A 22997-nucleotide genomic window follows, 5' to 3' on the forward strand; every position below is an offset into this window, starting at 1 on the left:
GATGTCGTTTTTGTTTGGGTTCTGCTTCGATATCCTAGATGAGTAGGAAGCAGAAATCGGTTGCCTTGAGCACCGTCGAGGCCGAATACATAGCTGCTAGTATGGCCTCCTGTGACGCTATCTGGTTGAGGAAGCTCTTCAGTGCCATGTTTGGACATGTATTGGATACCACCGTGATCCTCTGTGACAACCAGAGTGGGATCCAATTATCAGAGAATCCCTGTTTCATGATTGCTCCAAGCATATAGATATCAAGTACCACTTTATCCGAGACATGGTACAACGAGGAGCAATAAGGCTCCATCACATTGGGACTGATGAGCAAGTCGCCGATATTCTAACAAAGCCCTTGGGGAAGGTCAAATTCTTGGCCTTCCGAGAATGACTTGGACTCATGGAGAGACCCTCTTATGAGGGTCCTATATGAGATGGACATTGAGATTTGGGAGCTCCGAGGGACTTGGGGTACTTCTTGGAGCGGTGAGCAACCATAGGGTGAGTGGTTCAACTTTTCCCTAGTGGTTTTTTGTGTACAAGGTGAGTGGTTCAGCTTCCCCTGTGATACACCTTGGCGACATGTAGACAGGATGAGTGGTTCATCCTTCTTTTGCCAAGACATCTTACCCATGCAGTCTGGGACTCATGGAAAGTACCTCTCATCTGGCCAATGAGTAGGGAAATGAAGATAGGGACCATAGTACTATCGATGGACGCATCGTGTACTACCATACTCCCTATGCTAGGATGTTCGATATTGATCTGGGACCAACAAGAACTGACTTCGGGTCAATAAGAGTGGTGAGACACTCTCTTTTGATTGGCACTGACTTCAGGTCAGTAGAGAATGGTATGATACATTCTCAATCACTTCTTCTTCATAGTTCAGTAGAGCAGAGCAAAGCAGTCCAGAGAAGTGCATTGATGGCAAAGATAATATAGATTGGCAGATGGATTAGTAGATGGAGTTCTCCCTAGTTGAGAAGGAGTGTTAAAATTAGCAACTAGGGCCAAACTCCACATAGGTCATCTTATTTATGACAGCTGATATTTTTCTTAGATTCCTCCCTCTGAGAGGTGTAGGATTGATCTAGAGATCATCCAATTCTGACATGTATAAATTAAGTTATGAATTTATTTTGATTCTGGACAAATTGTCAAGGTCGACCAGCAAACTCATGTAGGCTCAGAAGCCCAATAGTCACGTCTATTCATCCTCAATGTTAGCTTATATATACATGAAGCCTCATCCTCATTTGGACACACTCATCTTCACAGATCTCTCTCTCCCCTCATCTGATTGGGTATGGATTTCTAGGCAGCTTATCTCTCCACATGTGCGGAGGAAAGGACAGCTAAATTTATGTTTTAGACGTTGACCAGGTTTGACCTAATTTCCAGAAGGTTGTTTTGGGTTGCGTTGATCAAGCGTTGACCTGTTTGACTGTGATTTGGTGAGGCTTATCTCTGATTGGGCATGCTGCATTTATGAGCACAGAAATTGAGGCACTCTGTTCACTGTTTGACCAACGTTGACTGTGGTTAGGGGTGACTGCAGGTTGACTGTTTGACCAGACTTTGACTGGGCAGACTTCAGCTGTTTTGAGGGTTGTTTCATCTTGTTGTTTGGAGGCCAAAGTTGACTGAATTTCACTGAATCTTTGAGGGTCAAATCTGCCCTATTGACCAAGGTTGACTTTTTTGGTTAGGGCTCTTTTATTGCTGTTATAAATTGTCAAAATTTGTAAATTTTACTATCTCTCTCTGCTGAACTATTGAAGACTAAAAGAAGATTTGATCAAGGGTTTCCCCACAATGGGGTTTGTCCCTGGCTAGTGCCGCATCTTGTGTCCTCTTGTTTTGGCTTGTCTTCTATTGTTTATGTTTATGTTTATGTTCTATCTGCATTTTACTATCATGTGGATATGATGATTGCTAAACTGGATATTGATATTGGGCTAATAAAGAAATTGAAATAAAATTGCTCTAAAGCATAAACATACCATTGTTGCCTAAAATTAACAGATTTAGAACTTGCAAGGAAATAGAGCTTGTACTTTAAATAGATATATGCTCAATTATGATGAAATAACATTAAAGGGCAATTGGCAAGAGCGTGTAAACGAACAAGTACAAGAATATAATGAAATACTTGCAAATTTGATGAAATGCTCACAACCTAACTTATACAATAACCAATTGTGTGAAAGATGCAAACAAGTGTATGTGAAGTGTGTGAGGCAAAGTGGCCTTGGTTAATTTTAATTAATGCCTAATCTAAGGTTTGACTTCCCCTCAATTTCTTCAACTTGGTAAAGGACTAAGGTTGTTGCAAGAAGGCTAGGATGAGGAGGCTAAGGCCTCATTAACGATACCCACCTAGGACTTCAATGCAACCCGCATGCTTTTGTTCCTACAGTGGCTCGGCCACAAGAGAACTACGAGGTCACACATTTTAACCTTTGCTCCAAACTCAAATTTAGGGAGATTGAATGACACTTAGGGAAGTTGGTCCTAAATATCTATCAACCATGGTTATGCTTGGAGGTATATTTTAGAGATGCAAATTATATGCAATCTAGAAATGAGATCTAAAATAATAACAAGACCTTAAATGAGATATAAATTTGACAATTAAAACAAAATGCTTCAAATGTCAAATGTCTTATGAATGTCAATTAGCAAACACCATTCCACTTTAAATGATCAATCAATTAATTAGCAAAGAGTATGTTTAGGGTGCTAAATGACCAATGAAGCAAAATCAATTTGCTCAATGAAGAAAATGACAATTAGATCAAGAAGCTAAAAACTACTTCAATGAAAATGCCAATTAGATCAAGTGAATGATGAGTGATTAAATCTACTTGCATAATGAAAATTGGAGGCTAGATCTAGAAATTAAATGATGCAATTAGCAAGAAAATGATCTAAGCTACCAATGCAAAAATGAACAAGATAGTGATTTAGATCTAATGACTAAGCTAGCAAAAGAAAATGAAATGAGTTAGTGACTAGCTATCCAAGAAGTTCTCCTACCAAATGAGGAGGTGGGATACCAAGGGGAGAAAACCGCAAGCTCCCTCAAAGAAAATTCTCTTTTATTATTATTACAAATTGAAACCCTCTTAGAGAGAAGAGAGGGCTTAGATCTAGAGGAGGGTTTACGAAAATGAACTTCAATGAGCTAATACCCTTCCTTAGAGAACCAAGAAAAATAAGAAAATTATTTAGAAATTTATGATGAAAATTACAAATGAGAAAATTCCTCTAAAGGAATTTGATAATCCTCCAGAAAAATAATTGGCTTGCTCTTCAAGATAATTAAGCTTAAGCTTTGACATCCAAGAGAAGAGGATTTTTCGCACAAGAGAAAAAGAGAAACCTTTCCTATGCTTACAGCGAGCTAATACCCTTCCTTAGAGAACCAAGAAAAATAAGAAAACTATTTACAAATTTATGGTGAAAATTACAAATGAGAAAATTCCTCTAAAGGAATCTGATAATCCTCCAGAAAAATAAATGGCTTTCTCTTCAAGATAATTAAGCTTAAGCTTTGACATCCAAGAGAAGAGGATTTTTTGCACAAGAGAAAAAGAGAAACCTTTCCTATGCTTACAGCCAAGAGAAAAGGCTTCAAAATTTGAGGACACCTTCTCCAAAAATTTGATCTTGATTCACAAGCTTTTAGATGGTGGCTCTCTTCAGAGGAGAGGGTGATGGCTTGATCAACGAAGAAGTGTAGGTTTTGAGCTCCAAAAAATATATTTGTCTGTTTGAATCTTCAAGCATCCACTTGCAAGAAAAAATTTCAAGAAAAAAAAACTCCAATGCCAAACCCTTGATCCTCCTTCAAATCTACGCAAAAATAGAGAGGAGATACAAATATATACAAGAGGAGAATTATTTATGTACAAAGGGGTTAGAATATATACAAAAAATTATAGATCTACTAGCCCAAAGAGTGTGAGGACACCTTCGCTCTTGGGTAGCAAAAATAAGCTCTAAAATAGCTAGATCTGACAAATAAAGTGCACAAATAAATAGATCTAGAGATTTAATGATAATATTTCCAAGCTATCGCAAGGAAACTCGCCTTAAATTAGATCGTATGAGAAGCCTTTGAGAGAGATCGGTGTGGGTTTTTCCACTTCTATTCCTTGAGAGTTGGTTGGTTCAACCAAAAACTTCCCCAAACACTCGAATCTGATTCAGAAAATAGATCTCTACATACTTTCAAAAATATTGTTAGATCCACATGGGATTAGATAACACAATGAAAAAGAAGACTAGGGGTTCAACCGAAAACCCACTAGTGCTTCTAGATCTAGAATGTTTCTCTAATCCATATATCAATTCGAGATGATTGTACATCAATATATCCAAATCATGGTAAATGGAAATAAATAATTTAATTAACACTAGTAGAGCATTAAGAACACATAAATGGGGACCCTTTCCTCGTTTCGATGCGGTGGAGCCGAAGCACGTCTGCCCTGGCATCAGGGCTCTCTTGCAACAACTGGTGACCTTGAAACCTACATGATTTAATGTGCTCAGCTGGTTGGACTCTGATTTAAATTTTTGCATTGAATGGATAAGATAAGAACACTAATTGAATTGACTTGGTTCCGGCGCGGCGAACCTAGGGTTTTTTCTTTCGCTCTGGCTGCTGCCTGAGCCTGCGGCGGCAGGACCTTCCGCGGGTGGGGGATCTGGTCGCCCTCCAGGCTACCATCACCTGACCTTCGCCGGAGCTTGCAGCAGCTGGTGGTATCGGCGTTGTGGACCTGCTACCAGCGGTATCTTCCTCTTCGGTGGCTGGGGTTTTGTGCTGAGAGGCGGCGGCTTTATTTTCTGATTCTTTGAGCTTCAACTGCGCATCTACAGACCTTCGACTTGGCGGTTCAAGCGGGGGGTTTTGGCCTCTGAAATTTAGTGCTGCGGTGCTGTGTGGGGACTTGGGTTTCGGGCCTGACTCCTTCATGGGGGCGAGGTGGCTGCCCTAGTCGCCTCTGCCCCCGAACCGACCCGCCTCTGCATTTTGGGACCTGTTCGGGCTCCATTGCTGTTGCTGGGTTCATTTTTTGGGTCCTCTGCTTGCCTTCCATTGCAGCTTTGGAGAGTGTCGAGGGATCTGGCATCGATTCGTGCCGCTCTTCTATGGCTGTCTATGATAGGTTTTCTTTCTGGCTTCACTGGATAGATGTGTGGATTTCTGCTGGTTATTGGTGGAGAGTTGAGGGGATGGAGGTATGGCTCCATTTCGTGCCTCTTCCCTCTGGTGGCATCTTTTCTGCACATCCCACTGGAGTTATCGTTCATTTACTGTTTGTATTAGCTTGTTAGGGTAGGAGTTTACTCCTGTTTGGGGTTTACATACCCGGTTTCTAAGCTATTGTTTTTATTTACTGTTTTTATTAGCTATTGGGTAGGTTATACTCCTGTTGGGGATACATACCCTGTTTCTGGATGCCCCTGTGGGCTTTACTTGCCTTGTTTCTGGAGGCCCTGACTGAGGGCTGTATCTGCATACTTCCCAGAAGTATTGGTTATTGTAAGTGGTTTTTTACCACACTACTGCATATGCTTTGGCATCTACAACATGTAATCTCTATTATCTTCTTTTTAATAGAAATTACGAACTCTATTTTCCCCGGAAAAAGAACACATAAATCAGAAAGAAGAAAAGAACAAACAACAACAACGAAAACAACAACAACAAAAAATTACCATAGATGTAGAATAATAACACCACAAAGCATTAGCCTCCAAAGTCTTTTCTTTATTAATCAGACAACAAAAGAAAAAGATAAGAAAAAAAAAATAAAAATAAAAATAAAATTTGTACAAAGTTCCAACAGAGCTAAAAAAAAGAAAATTGTACAAAGTTACAACAGAGCTAAAAAAAAAAAAAAAAAAAAATTGTACAAAGTTCCAACAGAGCTTTGATAGCCAAGAGCTCAATTACAATTCATACAAGTGAGGTGTGAGAGCCTCGATTTATAGAAAAATATGAGAGTAAATCCCCTCTAAGTGAAAACGTCTAGCTCCAAGAGGAAAACGGCTGGATCCATGTCCATCAACTCATGTCCCTTGATGCCCCTGCACAGATCTCTATGAGAGAGAGACGTTCGCCTTGAAAGAGGAGTTGGGTGGAATAAGAATTGATTGTTGGAGTGGTTTTGGACCATTCAAAAAAATTTCCCATATTTTTCCTTAAAAATATTTCATTCAATTCAACCATCATGGACCATCTTCTTTAAAAATTCGATTTGCTGGGACATGGGCTTCTTTTCTAGACCATCGGATTTTTCCTTGGCCCATCTTTTCTTGGTAAATGGAATTCCCATCATTTTTTTACTTGACTTTAATATTTGGGAATTTCCATCTCATTTTTTATCATTTTCATTTGGAGAGAAATTTTTATTTTCTTCCCACTTTATTTTCCAGCTAATTATTTGCCAATTTTTGCGAGAAATTAGAAGAAAAAAAAAATGGGTTTTGAGGGGTAAATACATATTTTTCCACCCTCAAAGTGTGTCTATATAGAAAGTTGAGGTATAGAGATCTAATTTTGATTACTAATACCCCTTACAACTTTTATAGACAATGCTTATTACATTTTCCATCAAATAATTATTAAAAATCCCGACCAGTAGGAAATTTTTAACAATTAAAAACTGACCCTTAGACTCAACCAAATTCTACGAAATTTTAGAGATGATCTAGTGTGGTAATATACACTAATTCTAGACACTAGGACTCGCTTAAGACTCTACCATCAAGCACACTCTAGCTTTGGGGTAAAATCTGGCAGAAAAACTTAACTGATTATAAGCATTGAAAACACACAAATAATGAGCTAAGGAAAAAAACTCCCAAAAGTAAACCCACTTGCTAGTACAGTCCTAAGCTACTAGGCCTTTTACATGACTCATTTTCAGCATACTAGAATCATTTTCCAATGTCCCTGCGAGGCTGCAGAATTTGAGATATAAAACTGATGAATTTTGACATGATTTGATGATGATGGAATGCTGCAATTGTGCTTCGGGCATGGAATCTTTGACAAATCTTCAAATGACATTTGGGTGGTCAACAGGACCAATCATCAATATGAGGAATCTGAATTAGAATCATTTGCATTCTCCATAATACACCTCAGTTGTGCATCATCAAGTCCCTCCTCATCTACCTTTGCATTAGGTTTACATTTGTGTAGTTTTTTATTTGCTTTCTTTTGTCTTTATTTTCCTCAAAAAGGTACTAGTCAAAAGGGAGCATATGAGCATCTCATTTTTCCAGGGAGATGTTCCCTACTGCACCCCGCCAAATGAAGACACGAGGAAACGTCCCCATTCAACTACCCAAATCCTGAGAGCACGAAGAGTCAATCCCCTACCGTCAGCAACACATCTCTGTGTAACAATGCTTTTATTTCCAGTAATGATGCCGATGTTGAGTTAGAGCCTTGCATCTCTTAGGGTTTTTCTCTTATGCTTTACCTGGAATCTGCTGCTATGTCTTTCATAACCATTTGTATCTTCCATTTTTGCTATCATTTTAGCATCTAGGAGTGTCATAGACACTCCCATAACCTACCAGTACCTAGTTGTACTCTCTATTCCTACTGACCTAGTTTTTGGTCATGTCTTGGACATTAATAAAATTACCTTATGTTATCTTACTAAATAATAAGTATAGAAATTATTTCTTCCTGGTATCAAATATTTAAGGAAACCAGTAACCAGACATCTATATTCCTTTTGTAAAGATAGAATAAATCATGGAATCCATAAAGACCGCAACTTGCTTGATTTTTATTATTAACATCCAACAGTAAATCCGTTTCAGAACTGATGACAAAGTACTTTGATTCACTGTAGTTGACATTCTATTTAGTCATGGCCATAACTCCACCCAGAAAAGCATTTTAGCATTTTATGGTAAGGCATGAAAATGAAAAAGGAAAAAGAATCATTTATTAACCTCCAAAGCATTTATAATCATTCTTATGTTTCTATAACAAGTCAAAGAACTTCCATAACATAAATCTTATAAGAGAAGCCATCATGTTTATATAAAAAACAAAGCTTTCCTAAAAAAGCTGCAATTTTACCTCTGTGCGTCCAGGCATTATTGGTTTGCCTGCCAATAATTCTGCCAGGAGGCAACCAGCACTCCAAAGATCAACAGTTGCATCATACTCTGTAGCCCCAACAATAGTTCCGGGGGTCGATACCAAAGGGTAACTATACTACTAGTCATAGGTTGCTTCTGATCAGGATTGTAAAATGTAGCCAAACCAAAATCAGCAATTTTCAATATGCCTCCATTGTCAAGAAGCAGATTGGAACCCTTAATATCACGATGCAAGACACCTCTGCTGTGACAGTGTTCAAGCCCTGAAAGCAACTGATGCAAATAGCATTTTACCTGTTAAGAAGTCAATGTAAAATTTGTAAAAAAAAAGTTATTTCCAGAATTTTGCATCTCAAAAAACAAAGGCATGAAAGCATGAGTTTATCTAAAAACAGATAGTCACTATTTTATTTGCAATTCGAAAGAAGGTTGTATGCTTAGAAACGTTCCATAATATATATGAAAAGGGCATATTATGGATGGGAATATATGTTTTTTAACAACCTACAATCAAAAATAAGAGCAATGCATATAATATCCTAGTTACAAGGATGTGAACAGAAAACATGGAACTAAATTTGCGAAGTGAATTTTTAACTGTAATTAATTGAAAATTAAAATGTAATTACATAATACACTATTCAAAATTAACGTGCAAGTTTGCAAGTTAAATTTTAACTCTAACTAATTGAGAAATAGAATATATATATAGATATTACACAAATTCAGACACATGCCAAAAAAAAACATGTTTTATCAGATACCTTACACTTGGACTGACAGCTGCTGATTTCCAGTTATAATTACAACTTTTAATGCAGACAGAAGGATGGACAACCTTGCAAGTTGCAGAACAGCATTCATAAGAAATCTTACACTGAGGGCTGCTGATTGCCAGGTACAGTTACAATTTTTAATGAAAACGGAAAGGTTAAAAACCTTGGAGAATATTCTCCAGAAACCATTGGAAATCGGTACTACCTGTCTAATCAAGCTTCTTCCCAAGGGATTGCATAGCATGTTCAACATAATTCTGAAGCAACTGAAAGTCAGCACCACTGACCTCCTTTCACTTTCTGTGCACTTGAATTAGTATTTCAACAACTTACGTGTATGCAAAACTTTCTGTGATAGCAAGCAAGTGGACTTTTTAATAAGTAACTAAACAAGCAATTCAGATTCTTTATGTACATAATTCACTGGCAGTTTATTCTTTTCACAATAGCAAGTTCATCACTACATCTGCAGCAGAATCTGGATTTCACAACATTCTGCTCCCATATGATTTGGGAGGGGATTTTAGTGCAACTTAGAGAAAATGATAAACACAGGGGAACTTGCCTGCCCAAGCAGCAATTGACTGTGGGGACTGTGAAGATGCTTTGCAGCCCCCCCACATCTCTTTTTCCATGCACTTTAAAAAAATTTCACTGCTCTTTTATGGGGTGATGCCTCCAGCTGGAAGCATTTCCCAGCAAGGGAAATGCCTCTGAGTAATATGGGTGCATTTCCCCCCAACAGGAAACATTTCCTGCAGACTCATTTTTCCATGTGGGTTGCAGGCAGACAGAAATTCACCCGATACTGAAAAACACTAAGAGAAGATCCCCAAATCCCCAAAGCTGTATCTCCCTTCCAAGAGAAAACCTCCAAACCGACAGATCCCGGGATCCCTGGGGGCAATTCTTGTAAGTTGGAAATCCTAATGCTCCTTTGCAGGAATACTATGAGAAAGTAAGCAGTACCAAAAGTCCAGCAGGTACAGTTAAAACAGTTTGCAAATTGTAAGATGCAAACCAAAGAGACAATTCTAAAAGTGTCCATGCACATATTAGTCTCCACTTTAGGCAGGAGGAGTGGAACCTTGCACTGGATATGTTCCCTGAAACTCCAACCCAAGGTGCTGCAAACATGTTTCCATGTTTTAGAAATGTCTCCTTGTATGAAATGCCTCTGAAACACAGCTGAAACATTTCAGTGACGTTTCAGATTTTGGAATTGCTGTATAAACAGTTTCAGCCAATGTTTTGACCATTTTGGTTGGCATATCAGTTATTTCAGATGCAGTTCCCATCACTAAAATGATGAAAATCATTTAAAAAAAAAAACAAGATTGTTAAAACTTAACACAAATTTCTTACACATCAAGTATAAATACAGGGCCAAGGCTTCTCTTACTGATAACTCTCTTTTTGACTTTAGTTCCAAACTTGAAATCTATAAATGGTATTCTAAAATGTTTGTCCCCTAGTTTCCTTTAAATATATGTATATATCAATGGATGTATGTATGTATTTTACATATCCTAACGGTATCCTATCCGAATTCGCTAAAAATTTGTCATATCTGTTTCAGATGTTGTATCCATATCTGTTCTTGTATCTGTATCTGGGCAACTTACTGCATTAGTATAGAACAAGAGAGGCCAGAGTAAGTGAGAAATCAAGGGAAGATGGTTTATCAATGTTCCAAGTAGTTACAGGGATGTGGGGACATGTTGCTTGACACCCTAAATTTCATGGGACATCATAGGCAACATTGTGGTCCCTGACATGCGGGACCCTACCCCAAATATTATAAATTACACACACACACATATAGATATATTTCAAAAATATCAAAAAATGCATGAGCTAATTGGCAATTACAAAATTTGAAAATTGATATTCAAAATAGGACAAAGTTCAACATATCCATTGCCTCGTGACTCTTTTCAACTCTTTAGTTATAGACGTGCTTTTCATAATGAAATAGAAGGCATTACTTTAACCCTAGTGCTAATAATGTATTTCTAAACATTTAGAAGACAAATGTTTTATCTGTTAGTGTCCCAACAATGAAACAACTCATAACAGTGAAATTGCATAGACTTGCCTATCACAGAGGTCATTCTTTGTAACACTCGTCAGGTAACACATGAATGGTAAACATTTGGTTCACAACCTGCCAATGCTACCCAGAAACCAGTAGCGGCTAAAACTGCATCCCCTAGGATTGGTGGGTGTGCTATATATATCGATATATATATATATATGGTCATGAAGGAATCTTTGATGAATAAAGGAAGTTTTGAATCAGATTACCTTCATAGAAAAGATGTGAGGACCTACTCATTACCTCCTGTTACCCCTCATTTTGCATGAGGCTTATACCAAGGTTGCCAGAGCACAGAGTGGAGCAGAAGCGTTGGTAGCATCATTTTCCAAAAAGCCTCAGGAGCAGAGCATCCATGTAGCATCTATATATATATATATAGCTCGGGCAGGTAATTCTACACAGGCCTTCTGTCTAGGCATGCAGAAGTCATCCACATTCTCCTTACAATACTGGCTCGAGTGTGAGCAAGTTGCTAATGTAACTTAGCCTAAGCCTAAATTAGGAAAAAACACATATTAGTATGTCGGCTTATTGAGCTAAAAGAAACTTAGGAAAAGAAAAGCACTCTACATCAGTGATTTTGTTTTAATCTCAGTGATTGATCTTAAGTGAGGCAAGATCTAATATTGGCCATTAATCACTTTGAAATTAGGGTTAGGTTTAGGGATTTAGCTCAAAGTAAAGTTATAAAAGCAAGATTGGGGAGAGGAGAAAGACACACTGCAACAACACAACACTGAGACAAGCATCTCAGTGAGCAGTGTGTTGGGTCCAAGCGAGTGCATAGTGGCTGGAGATACGGATCTGCAGGGGAGATCGAGCATCAATCTGGGGTAGATATGCTGGATTAGATCCAGGCTATTTGTATTCTGTATTTTCTCAGTTGGGCTTGCTACCCACCAAAAGTGGGTGACCCCTCAGAGAAACATTTCTCCTATTCATCTCTTCCAGATGGCAGCCAGTAAGCCCCTAAGAGCCACTAGTAGCCGATGATGACGTGCCATTCATATCTCTGCCACTTGCATCAGTCATATGTTCCCTTGCCCATTTGCCAAGAGCACATGTTGGAAGGTGGGCTTCTAATCAAAAAGTACTTTATTCATTATGCAATTGGGTGCTTACGCTAGTTTGTATTTGGGCATTTTAACATGGATTATGGGGTTAGTGCAGTGAAGAACACATTCCTCTCAGAAAGGGAGCATTATTTAGTTTCTCCAGAATCTCCTATCATTCCCTTCCTTTGGCATCCTAATTTTAGAGATTTCCTAAATTTTAGGGGTTTCTATTTTCATGCTGGTAGTTAGACAAGTGATTACTCACCATTTTTTTTTTCCATAAATAAATGTGAGTGTGCCACTTCTAAAGAGATTCCCTCAAGATCCCCTTAATTTCTTGCTCGTAAATCATCAATTCTAGAGAGTATTTCTCGCATCTACTCAACGATACGTTAAGCATATCAATCAGTCTTTAGTAAGTCTACCTCCCAAGGGGTGTAACTACACAAGGACATTTAGTTTTCCAAAAATTAAAGTTACAAGTGATTGAAGCTCGTTGTCGAGTTCTTGATTTGTCTCTATCCTCCACTTGGCTGCTTGTGAAAAGCCCCAGCCGAGTCAGGGTCGATGTTAAGTGATGTGAAGTTACCCCGGGAGGTCACCCTCTTTAGATAGGTGCTCCTCCTTTGTTCTTCATTCGTTATAATTAGTTTTTTAAGCTAATTAAAGATTTCTCACAGCTTGTCTAGCATTTTCAGTGCTGTTTTTGTGATTTCAGCAAAGAGAAAACTCAGAACTACCACTCAATATTTGGTGGATCAGTCTCAAATTCAGATATGTTTAATCTTTCATGATCTATCATTCTACAGTTTCTGTTTTGAAAATGAAGTAGTTTTAATTGATGTTTCAAAAGCTTTTATGTTTCATATATAGTTTTCATCTTAGGAATCAGATCTGCATATTATGAATTAAAAAATTTAACAAGTACAAGAGTAATGATGAGTTGCACTGCAACTCTTAAGATATACTAATTTCTCAATCAATCCTCATGTAGACCCAATTCCTGGTCAACCTACTATTACTCATACAAGTGGTCCCTTAAATTTTCTAGAAGGCTTACACCAACTCCACGAAGTTAGAATTACTCTGGAGTACAAAATTATCTTTGCAAACAAAATAATGCAAGACATGGAAGGGCAAATCACCAAAACAAAATGGAAGTTACCTAAAATTGCCAAAGATCCATGCATAGCACAGGAGTGGGAAAATACTGATGTGAAGGATCTTATCCTCTTGAGATTGAAGCCCAACAAAATTTAGTCTAGAGTTAGAGTAAACAGTAGAAGTTAGCAGCACGCTATTGTGGACAATTTGTGGTCTTGAATAGAACCAGGTTGGTTGCACATACACTTGCATTGTCACCTGGCATAAGAGTGTATAAATATTTTCATGTTCTTCATCAATGAGCATGTGCATGATCCTAACCACATGCTTAATTGGGTTATGGCATAAGTGGAAACAACAGTAGAGTTCCAAATTGGTTGTGTTAGTGCAGTAGAATAACACCACCCCATTGCAAACACAAGCCATCAAAGAGATACAGGTCAAATGAAAACATTCTACCATTGATGAAGGAAAATGACAATGGAAAAATACAGTGAGGCAAAAAAGTCCACTTTAGTTTCATATCCATCACCATACCAAGTACAGTACTCTTAAGCAAGAGGAGATATGCGACAAAATGCCTGCAACACGAAAATATATTGAGAAGAATATTTAAAACTGTACATATAACTCTGTTGATTGTTGCAACTGAAGATTAAATAGCCTTTTCCTTATACATATATGAAGTGCATGCCTACAAGTAGAACTGCTTGCTTACATGTGAAGTTATTGGCACACAAGCAACTATTCACTTACACAGATTGACTAATAATGATTGATAGCAATCATGATTAACTGTACGATCCAAAAAAAAACCATAGTTAATGTTGCCTTAAAAAGGGCACATGTCTAAGAAGGATCTCCTCATAATGACACTGGCTCCACATAATTCAAGCCAAATTGGGACAGTGGATGTTACTTGTGATGGCTGCATGCCCATAAGTGCTGTTGATCCAATTGCATAATAGCCGGAAGGTGACCAAGGTAGAAATAGTTGGGAGAGGTGATTAAATACTACCCAGCTTGGTCTGATTTTGCCAAATGTAAAGAGTCTACAACTCTTTTCCACTTTCAACCCAGTTAAATACAGTAAAATGAGCACTACCCAGCTTGGTCTGATTTTGCCCTATGTAAGAGTTTACAACTTTTCCACTTTAAAACCAGTTAAGTACAATAAAATGATCTACTAACCCAGCTACAGATATTTATAGAACACAATTTGGCTGTCTGTTATTCACTTTCCATGGAACAACCAATGTAAAGGTGCTTTCCATAAGGAACCGTCTCTTCTGAGCTGAAATTGACTTTGCTCGTTGAGTCAAATTCACTTTTTACTTTTTGTTTGCAAAGATGTGGACCCCCTTCCTATTGGACCACAGGATCATATGCTCACTTTTTTGGCCATTTTAGGCTGGGAATCTCCTTGTCCTCCTGTTGTTAGATTGCTGTGACTCTCTTCGTTCCATGAAGTAATATATGATGCATTTCTCCAATACTAAAAAAGGATCTATTTGCTAATTATAATAATCTCATCTAACAAGCATATCAGTGAGTAACTGTAACAATATCCAACAACAATCACTTTTAACAAATTAAGTGGCTAACAGAACCATACCAGACAAACAATGTTCTAGGACAATGCAAATCCTCCCAGAGAACTAACACAACAATGTCACAATTGCCAGGCATTACAAAACATATAATAGATACTAGAATGAATAGTTTGTAAACCAATGCAAAATAAGATTGCGTAGGCAACAAAACATATAAATATCATTGACTAAATGAGGGCATTATGGACTGAAAAAAAAACAAGACTAATAAGGTGACAATTAGGTTACTGCAGGCAATATATTTTCCATCAAAAGTAATTTCTTCAGATTATATTTCCCAAAAGGTGTTTAAACATATATATAGATTTCTCAGAATAAATATTGCAGTTAATCAGACATTTAAACTCTGTATTCTGCAAAGTCCTAATTTAGAATTCATGCCAACTTGTACAGAACTTTACAATCCCCAGCGTAACTCAGAAAACACGAAAACTGAGAGATCTTAAATTTAATTATCTGCGCTTATTCTTCCCCACTATTTGAGGAGGAAATTTGGAAATACATGTTTAAATTCAACATTGGACAGAAGAGAAGTAGGAGAGATAAAAGCAAAGAAGAGAAATTGCTTGCAAACCTGAGGTTCAGTAAAAGTGCTTCCTGGAGAAGCTGCAAGACCTGCAAGATCATGCTCCATGTATTCAAATACAAGATACAAACTGCAAGACATTCTCGAGGTTACCAATCCCTCCAGTTTGACCACATTAGGATGATCAAGCCGTCGCAAGACCAAAATCTCCCTTGCCATAAACTTTACACTTTCAGGTTCCAAATTGTCAAAACGAACCTTCTTTAGGGCAACAATTTTCCCAGTATCTATATCTCGAGCCTTGTAAACGTTGCTATATGTCCCTTGCCCAATCTGCAACAAAAATATCCTTAATTACACATAGGACCAAAATATATGTAAAACTATAAACTACAACTCGTAAATGATGTCAAAGAAAAAACAGAAAATAGACCATGTTGTTAAGCATAAACTTGCTCTCCAAATATTTTCTCCTCGTAGGCAATAATATGACTTCACATAGACTAAAGGCACAGAAATTGCAATCATATTTTGCTGGAAAAAATATGAAGTATCTACAATTAAAAGATGGACAACATGGAGATGGAAAAATAAGAGGTGGCACTACCACATGCATAAAATACAAAAGTAAAACATTATGCTGATAAATTCTGTAGCGAGGGTACATGAAAGGAAGAGTACCTACACCCTCTATAAGTTGCAAGGGACGAGAACAAAGGGTAGGCTTCAAGTTGGCAGGTAGAATTCATTCAGCATGATGGGGACACATGTGAGCTGATGGAAAAGGCAAGGGAGGTTACCTCATCCTATCCCTTCAGTCCTCCAAATAATTTAACCATTACACCCACTCTAGTGACCATTATGGCTCTTTGTGGGAAAGGGAAATATCAGCACATTGTAGCCATGATTACTGAAGGAGCTTAACGAGAGGTATGTTTTGGGTCTCCATGGATTAGTTTTCTCAGTTATTCTTCTGACCGATTTCAAGCTTCCACAAACATTTATATCTGCATGGGGCTTAGCCTGTGAAAATGGTAGGTCTGGGCAATGTCACATGGTTCGGGTTCGAGTTCGGGTTCGACAATGATTAGGTTCAGTTTAAGTTCGAATTTTTTTATGAGGTTCGGATGAGGTTCGGCATTAGGTTCGTCTATATATATACACATATATTAATTTTAAATGAATTATAGGATAAAATAGTAAGAAATCAGCATCAATAAACATAAAAAATGTTATCACAAACTTGGAAACTGCAAGGATAAATTACAAGCTTGAGTTGTGACATGAAGTTATGAGTTTTGATTTATGGACTTGGTCAATAGCTATGAGGTTCGATGAGGTTCGCCAAACCTCAAAAAAAATTTAAGGTTCGTTAAAATTCAAACCTCAAGGTTAAAGTTCGACGAACCTTGTGACATACGGTCTGGGTATGATCTCGCATGGGTAGCTTATTCAAGATTTCATTTATCCAAAGTTCCAAACCCTAGAGGGCTTTCAGGAAGCACGGAAACAACGTAGGCTTGTTCACTCGCAAAAGTTAACATTCTCCAGTACGGTCTGAAGGATTAGCCTGGGCAGCAGATACTGATATTCTAACCTACTTCCCTTCCTCTAGGTCCTCTGTAGCTGGTCACCGGAAGGAGCAGTATCAGTCCACAAATATGAATGGCAGGCCTGACAAAGGAAAAGCGTATATGGTTGACAACAAATCTTCTAAGCCTACTAGATGAGGCATACAACAAGCATGCAGGAACCCTGACAAGGCTAACCCCACCACCAAGCCTACCAGGGCTGAAATGGAGACCAGGGAGGCAGCAGTGAAGTGCCATAGGAGGTTTTCATCTCACATCAAAGCTGAGTTCATCAAATAGAACAGAGAGGAACGCAGCGGATTGAGAACAAATGGGTTCCTCACTCTTACATTTACTCATAAAAGGCTTGAGGGATGAGATTTCTTTAGATGTTTAAAAAAATGAAAAAAATGAATATTTTGTACTTTTTTAATTTGCTGACATTTTTGAAAATTTTCCATGATGTTGCTGATAAGCTGTTTTCTGGACCCTCAACAACATATTCACTGACACAATATTTGCAACATTGACTTTCCGTTAAAAATATTTGTATTACCTTTTTGTTAATTCTTTGAAAAATATGATGTTATAATGGAATTCATTTAATGGACTCAAGAACTTAATGGTAAATCTTATCATTTTTTTTTATTGGCGAACTTTTTTTTGAATTCCATTGTCCCAAAATTCGAACACAGACATGACCCAGATGACTTCAGTTGCCATGTCCACACACTACAGTGTTTGACATTCTAATAATAATATGGAACTTAGTTTGTCTCAAAAATAGTTGAATGATTTAGTCTTCCTAGACTTCAGTTTTTTTGGTTCATAGGCAATAATTTGGAAGCAAGCAGTAGTGATGATGCTATTGAAATTTGGGCTAGAAAATGGTCATCCAAGATGGGATTGGATAATCAAGATAGAGGAGCCAGTTTGCTAAGATGAACACTTGAGTGATTAGGCAATGACTCAACAATCTTGGCAAGATATAGGTGTAGGATTTTTAGATTCCATTTCATTAGCACAAGAATCTTATGATGAAGAATTTCATCATTTTTTAAATTATGCCATAGTCCATCATCCATAGATTTTGACTTTGTACAAATAAATATTAAACTATTTGCTATATAAATTTTGGGCTTTTGTCCACACTGTCTTGCAAGAAAACAAGGTGCTAAAGCCTCCACCAATGTTCTAGTCTCACATAGGAGAGGCTCGTGTTCGTTGGACATTAGTATTCGAGATAGCAAATGGGGTCAGGTGCAAGTCTTGGATGAATTTAGTAGAATAAAGCCCACAATAGTGACAACTTAGCCAGAGGCTTGCTTATAAACGTCCACATGCCTTTGCTCGTGTTGACTGGAATCATATACCAATAAAACCAAAAAAAAGCAAATTAAAATTACCAAAAAATAGCTCTTAGTGTATTTACACTATTTCCAATTTTCATGCCATTCAAAATTAATGTTTTGTTATAGAAATTGAAGTTATTTAGTAAAATTATTGTACCCATTAATTTATTCAAATTAAGATTACAAAAATATAGCCCTTGGTGCATTTAAAGTTTAAACTACTATTTCAAACTTGGGTGCTCACTATTCAAGATTAATGTTTCGTTATAAAAGTCGAAGTTATTCGTAAATTTATTGTACCGCCTATTTTTATAGATTTGTCCTGGTCAAGCCCTGATTTTATATTGTGAAATTGTGAAATTTAGAATATTTTAGGCATTTTTATATTTCGACTTATTCAAGAGTTTTATACCGCGTTTGGCCAAGTCCCGGGTAAGTTTAACAGGTCGTTGTCAAATCCGATTCAGTACAACACTGGTAATTAAAGCAATCGTTCAATGCGTCATCTAATTCCATACAGCGCTGAGATTGCTTGCCTTGGAATCAGCTCAAAGATGCCTAAGGTCAAGGTAGGTGGAAGGATTTAAAGATTCAGACATACACAACTGCGATGATACCCTTGGCTCCAAAAGATTTCAGCAAGGTTTTGCAACATGACAGAGCTCACACTCCACCTTTTAATGGAAAATAATTTTAACAGCTTAAAAATTACGATGAACGTCGTACGCTATCCCCTAAGAAGTTCGATAATTTCCAATAATTCCAGGAAAAAGCTTCCAATGCAAAAACAGTATGTAATCTGCTCATGTAGAACCTAGTCCGAATTCAAAGTAATGGCAAGGAAATATAATAGTCGGCACTTAAGACTGACCTTATCGAGTTTCTCAAAGGTGTCAGCTCTACGTGGAATCCAGCCTTTAATTGCTTCTCCAGCAACGGCAGACAACCAAGCAGGCCACCCAGCCGCAACTTGTTCCCCCTCAATATGCTTCGGAACGTTCCTTGGTCTAGCAATCGAATCCCCTGGCGCGAACCGCCCTTCCCGCCTTTTCTTCTCCGACAACCCATCGCCGTTTCCAGCTGCCATGTGACCGTCCTGCCCGTTCTTTCCGTCAATTCCCTCTTTCTCATTATCAGCATTCTCAAGCTTAAGGGACACATTAGACCTCCTCCCAGAAGACAAATGCGAAGCCTTTTCATGCGGAGTCTCTGCCTCGTCGAGGGCTAAAGTCTGCTTGGCAAGTATGCAGCCCATTTGTACACGAAAAGGAGCTCCAATCACGCAGATGAAGCCTTAAATCCCGCTGCCATTTCCAACCAAAGCTTAAGTTTCTTTGTAAACTCAATCATTTCCTACTACTGCACAATTTATCAAAAACTGTAACTTAAATTCCAGTGTAAAGCTTAAATTACATGCTATATTCGAGCATTTCCTATTGTGTCCAGGAAATGAAAATGTGGCTCAAAAATGTTGCAATCTTTGGATTCCAGCAACAGCCGTATAGGCGAAACTTCTAAAGAAAATTCAGCCCAACGTACTGAAGCTCAAAATTTCATAGTAAGCATCGCAAATTACGCCATATTTTATTTTCAAAAGCAAATGCTACTACTAAAGAATAAATCTTTGGAGTCCGGGAATGACCGCGGTCGAAACTTGGACCGATACGCGGTGAAATGTTCCGCCGATAATCCAAAGCTTGTACCGCCCCTCCGCTCCTCCAATGCCATAAATTTAAGGCTGTTCTTTCTCCACAACCTGCTCACTTCAACTACTCCAAACCCCTCCCATTGCCCAAATCCCGAGCCCGGTTCGTGGAGAACATAACAAAACCCTTCTCGGCCCGGCGGGGAGTGAGAGATGATCACCTTGCACAGTCAGCCCAGCTCAGAGTACGGTCACGTGAGAGCCAGCCATTGATATAATTGCGGCAAAATGCTTAAGCACCCGTTGCGCAGTCATGTGGGGGAACGGGTCTGGGCTGTACGTGTCGCTTTTATCACCGACGGCGTTATAATGTGTGAGAGAAAGAGCGGGATCCACAGACATTTATGCCAACGGAGTCGACACCCATTTCCATTACCTCAACGGTAGACGTTGAGGTTTTGCATATGACATGAATGATTACACTTTAAACATTTACTTCAACTAACGTTCCGGCATCCCTGCCTGTCGTCCTCAAACTTTGATCCTCAATAATGTGAAACTAAAAGGATATTGCATTGTCGGAATACATCGTATAAAAGCCACAGGAAGAGGATAGAGGATTAACGATTTTCCTGATGTGATTTGCGGTTTTTAAAATGGATATTTAATTTTTCTAGCATTATTTAGGATTAACGATTTTCCTGATGTGATTTGCGTTTTTAAATGGATATTTAATTATCTAGCATTATTTTAAAATAGTTATTAGTAATTCTATTTTAGTTTCTATTTAATAATAAGCATAATTGTTATTATAGATATAGATATGAACTTTAAAAAAACAGTTTTTAAAAATTAGTAGAGATTGGTTTTAATTTTGAATCTATTAAATACTGAAAATGATTAATTTTCTTAAGATATAAATTTTATTGTGAGTGTAAAATTTCAAGAAAAACTTATTTTCAAAATATTTGATTTCTATGAGTTTTTGATATTTCTATATTTAAAATGGATATATATTAATTTTGAAAAACACACTAATAAAATGTTTTAATTATAAGAAATTTTTTTATTTTATTTGTTTTTTCATAAGTTTGGTTGAACTACATTTTCATCATGTCCAATATATCACATTTTCATCATGTCCAATATATCACACTCTGTGGGGAATTGATCCAGTGACTTTACATCAAGAAGTGTCTTAACAAAACACGTGATCATTATCTATCCAACACCCCGTTGACTTTATTTTACTTATTTTATATCATATATACAAATATAATTGACAATGAAGTATTATATATATATATATATATATATACAAAACACTCAATCACTATCTATCCAACACCCTGTGGACTTTATTTTACTTGTTTTATACAGCTTGAGTGGGCCTAATACAGCTTGAGTGGGCCTAACGGTTAAGAGCATGTGTTTCCTCCTAAGAGGTCACAGGTTCAAAACTAGAGGGGGGTAGAGTATGTATGCCTTCGTAGACTTAGCAGTCAAATCGCTGCGCGGAGGTGGGTCCCTTGTCCCACAAACAAGGGGGTCTCATACACCAATTTGGTGTCTGGCTTGGCTGTGACCTTAAAAATGGATATATATATATATATATATAATATATACAAAGATAATTGACATTGAAAGTATTATATATAGACAAAATACCCCATCACTATCTATCCAATGGACTTCATTTTACTTATTTTAAATTCTTTTACCCAAACAATTCTCTTTCTAACTTTTCAGACTTTAATCTCAAACAAGGAGTTCGTTTTCTATTAGTCACTCATTCAATTGAGTCTCATCACTTAATTCTCCATCAAGTTTATTTTCAAAGGCTTCTTATTTCAACTTAAAGTGGATGAGGATATGTTGACTTTTTTCTATTTTTTTAATTGAGGGCCTAGATTGACTCTTAATAGAATACGTTTAGTCTTAATGCTTATCAACCATTGTAGTGCATTAAAGAATTTGTTAGGTTGCATTGACTTTTAATAAATTAAAAAACTAGATTTGTACCAAGTGGCAATTTCCTAGGGATTTGAGATTATTCCAATTCTAATAAGTTCCTCCATGATAAGTTCATCATTATTATTTATAACACTCATTAATATATAACCAAAATTGTTTTAGCAAAATGGTCCATTACTTTTAATAAATTTAAAAAATTAGATTCATACAAAGTAGCAATTTTGCTAGGGATTTAAGATTATTCCAATTCTAATAAGTTCCTATGTGATAAGTTCTTCATTATTATTTATAACATTCATTTATATATAAACAAAATTTATTTAGCAAAATAGTCCATTACTTTTTAAAAAAATTTAAAATGTGATTCTTGTCAAGTGGCTAGGGATTTGAGATTATTCCAATTCTAATAAGTTATTCCATGATAAGTTCCTCATTATTATTTATAACATTCATTTATATATAAGCAAATTTTATTTAGCAAAATGGTCCATTACTTTTAATAAATTTAAAAAATTATATTTGTGTCAAGTGGCTCCCCACCCACCAATTTCCTAGGGATTTGAGATTATTCCAATTCTAATAAGTTCCTCCATGATAAGTTCATCATTATTACTTATAGCATTCATTTATAATTCTTTTTTTCTTAAGTCTAAGTTGACCCATAACCTTTTTATTATGTATAACATTTATAATTCTTTTTTTTCTTAAGTTAAAGTTGACCCATACCCTTTTTATACATGGTTAATTAGGTAAATGTGTGCATTAGTAAGGCATTCTTCCTGTTGTAATAGTTTTTGGGTTGTATTTATGAAGTCTTCCACTATATTAACCACATTATATTTTTTAATGTGGTTGTACCAATTAAGAAATTATTTCACTTTACTCAATAAGTCAGTGGTTCATTTAATCTAGTCCCATTATTTATAACTTTATTCTTAATAAAAGAGTGGGTGATTATTCAATTAAATCTTATATTCTAAATGCAACAAGTATTTCATAAAAATATTGTAATATTGATTATTGTGTAGAGAGGCATTTTACAATTTAATAGGCAAAAGATGTTATAGTGTCTTAACATTTAAATGTTGATTAAAAATGAGGGAAATGCTGTAGTATCATTAAATAAGTATAAACATTT

General features: G+C 36.9%; 1 pseudogene across 1 annotated transcript in view; it reads right to left on the minus strand.

The window, feature by feature from the left end:
- LOC149179334 (putative serine/threonine-protein kinase At1g54610) overlaps window positions 1–20292 on the minus strand; it is a 142275-nt pseudogene extending 121983 nt beyond the window's left edge. The window contains exons 1-4 of the transcript XR_016258265.1: window positions 19883–20292; window positions 19112–19544; window positions 15366–15650; window positions 8120–8436 (exon numbers count right to left, since the gene is read on the minus strand). The product of XR_016258265.1 is annotated as a putative serine/threonine-protein kinase At1g54610 (transcript). The remainder of the gene's footprint in view (window positions 1–8119; window positions 8437–15365; window positions 15651–19111; window positions 19545–19882) is intronic.
- Between the last annotated feature and the right edge of the window lie 2705 nt (window positions 20293–22997).

Source organism: Pinus tabuliformis, chromosome 4_1 (assembly GCF_031772625.1).
Source record: "Pinus tabuliformis cultivar Carrire ecotype Pingquan chromosome 4_1, CPIR1, whole genome shotgun sequence".
Taxonomy (NCBI): domain Eukaryota; kingdom Viridiplantae; phylum Streptophyta; class Pinopsida; order Pinales; family Pinaceae; genus Pinus; species Pinus tabuliformis.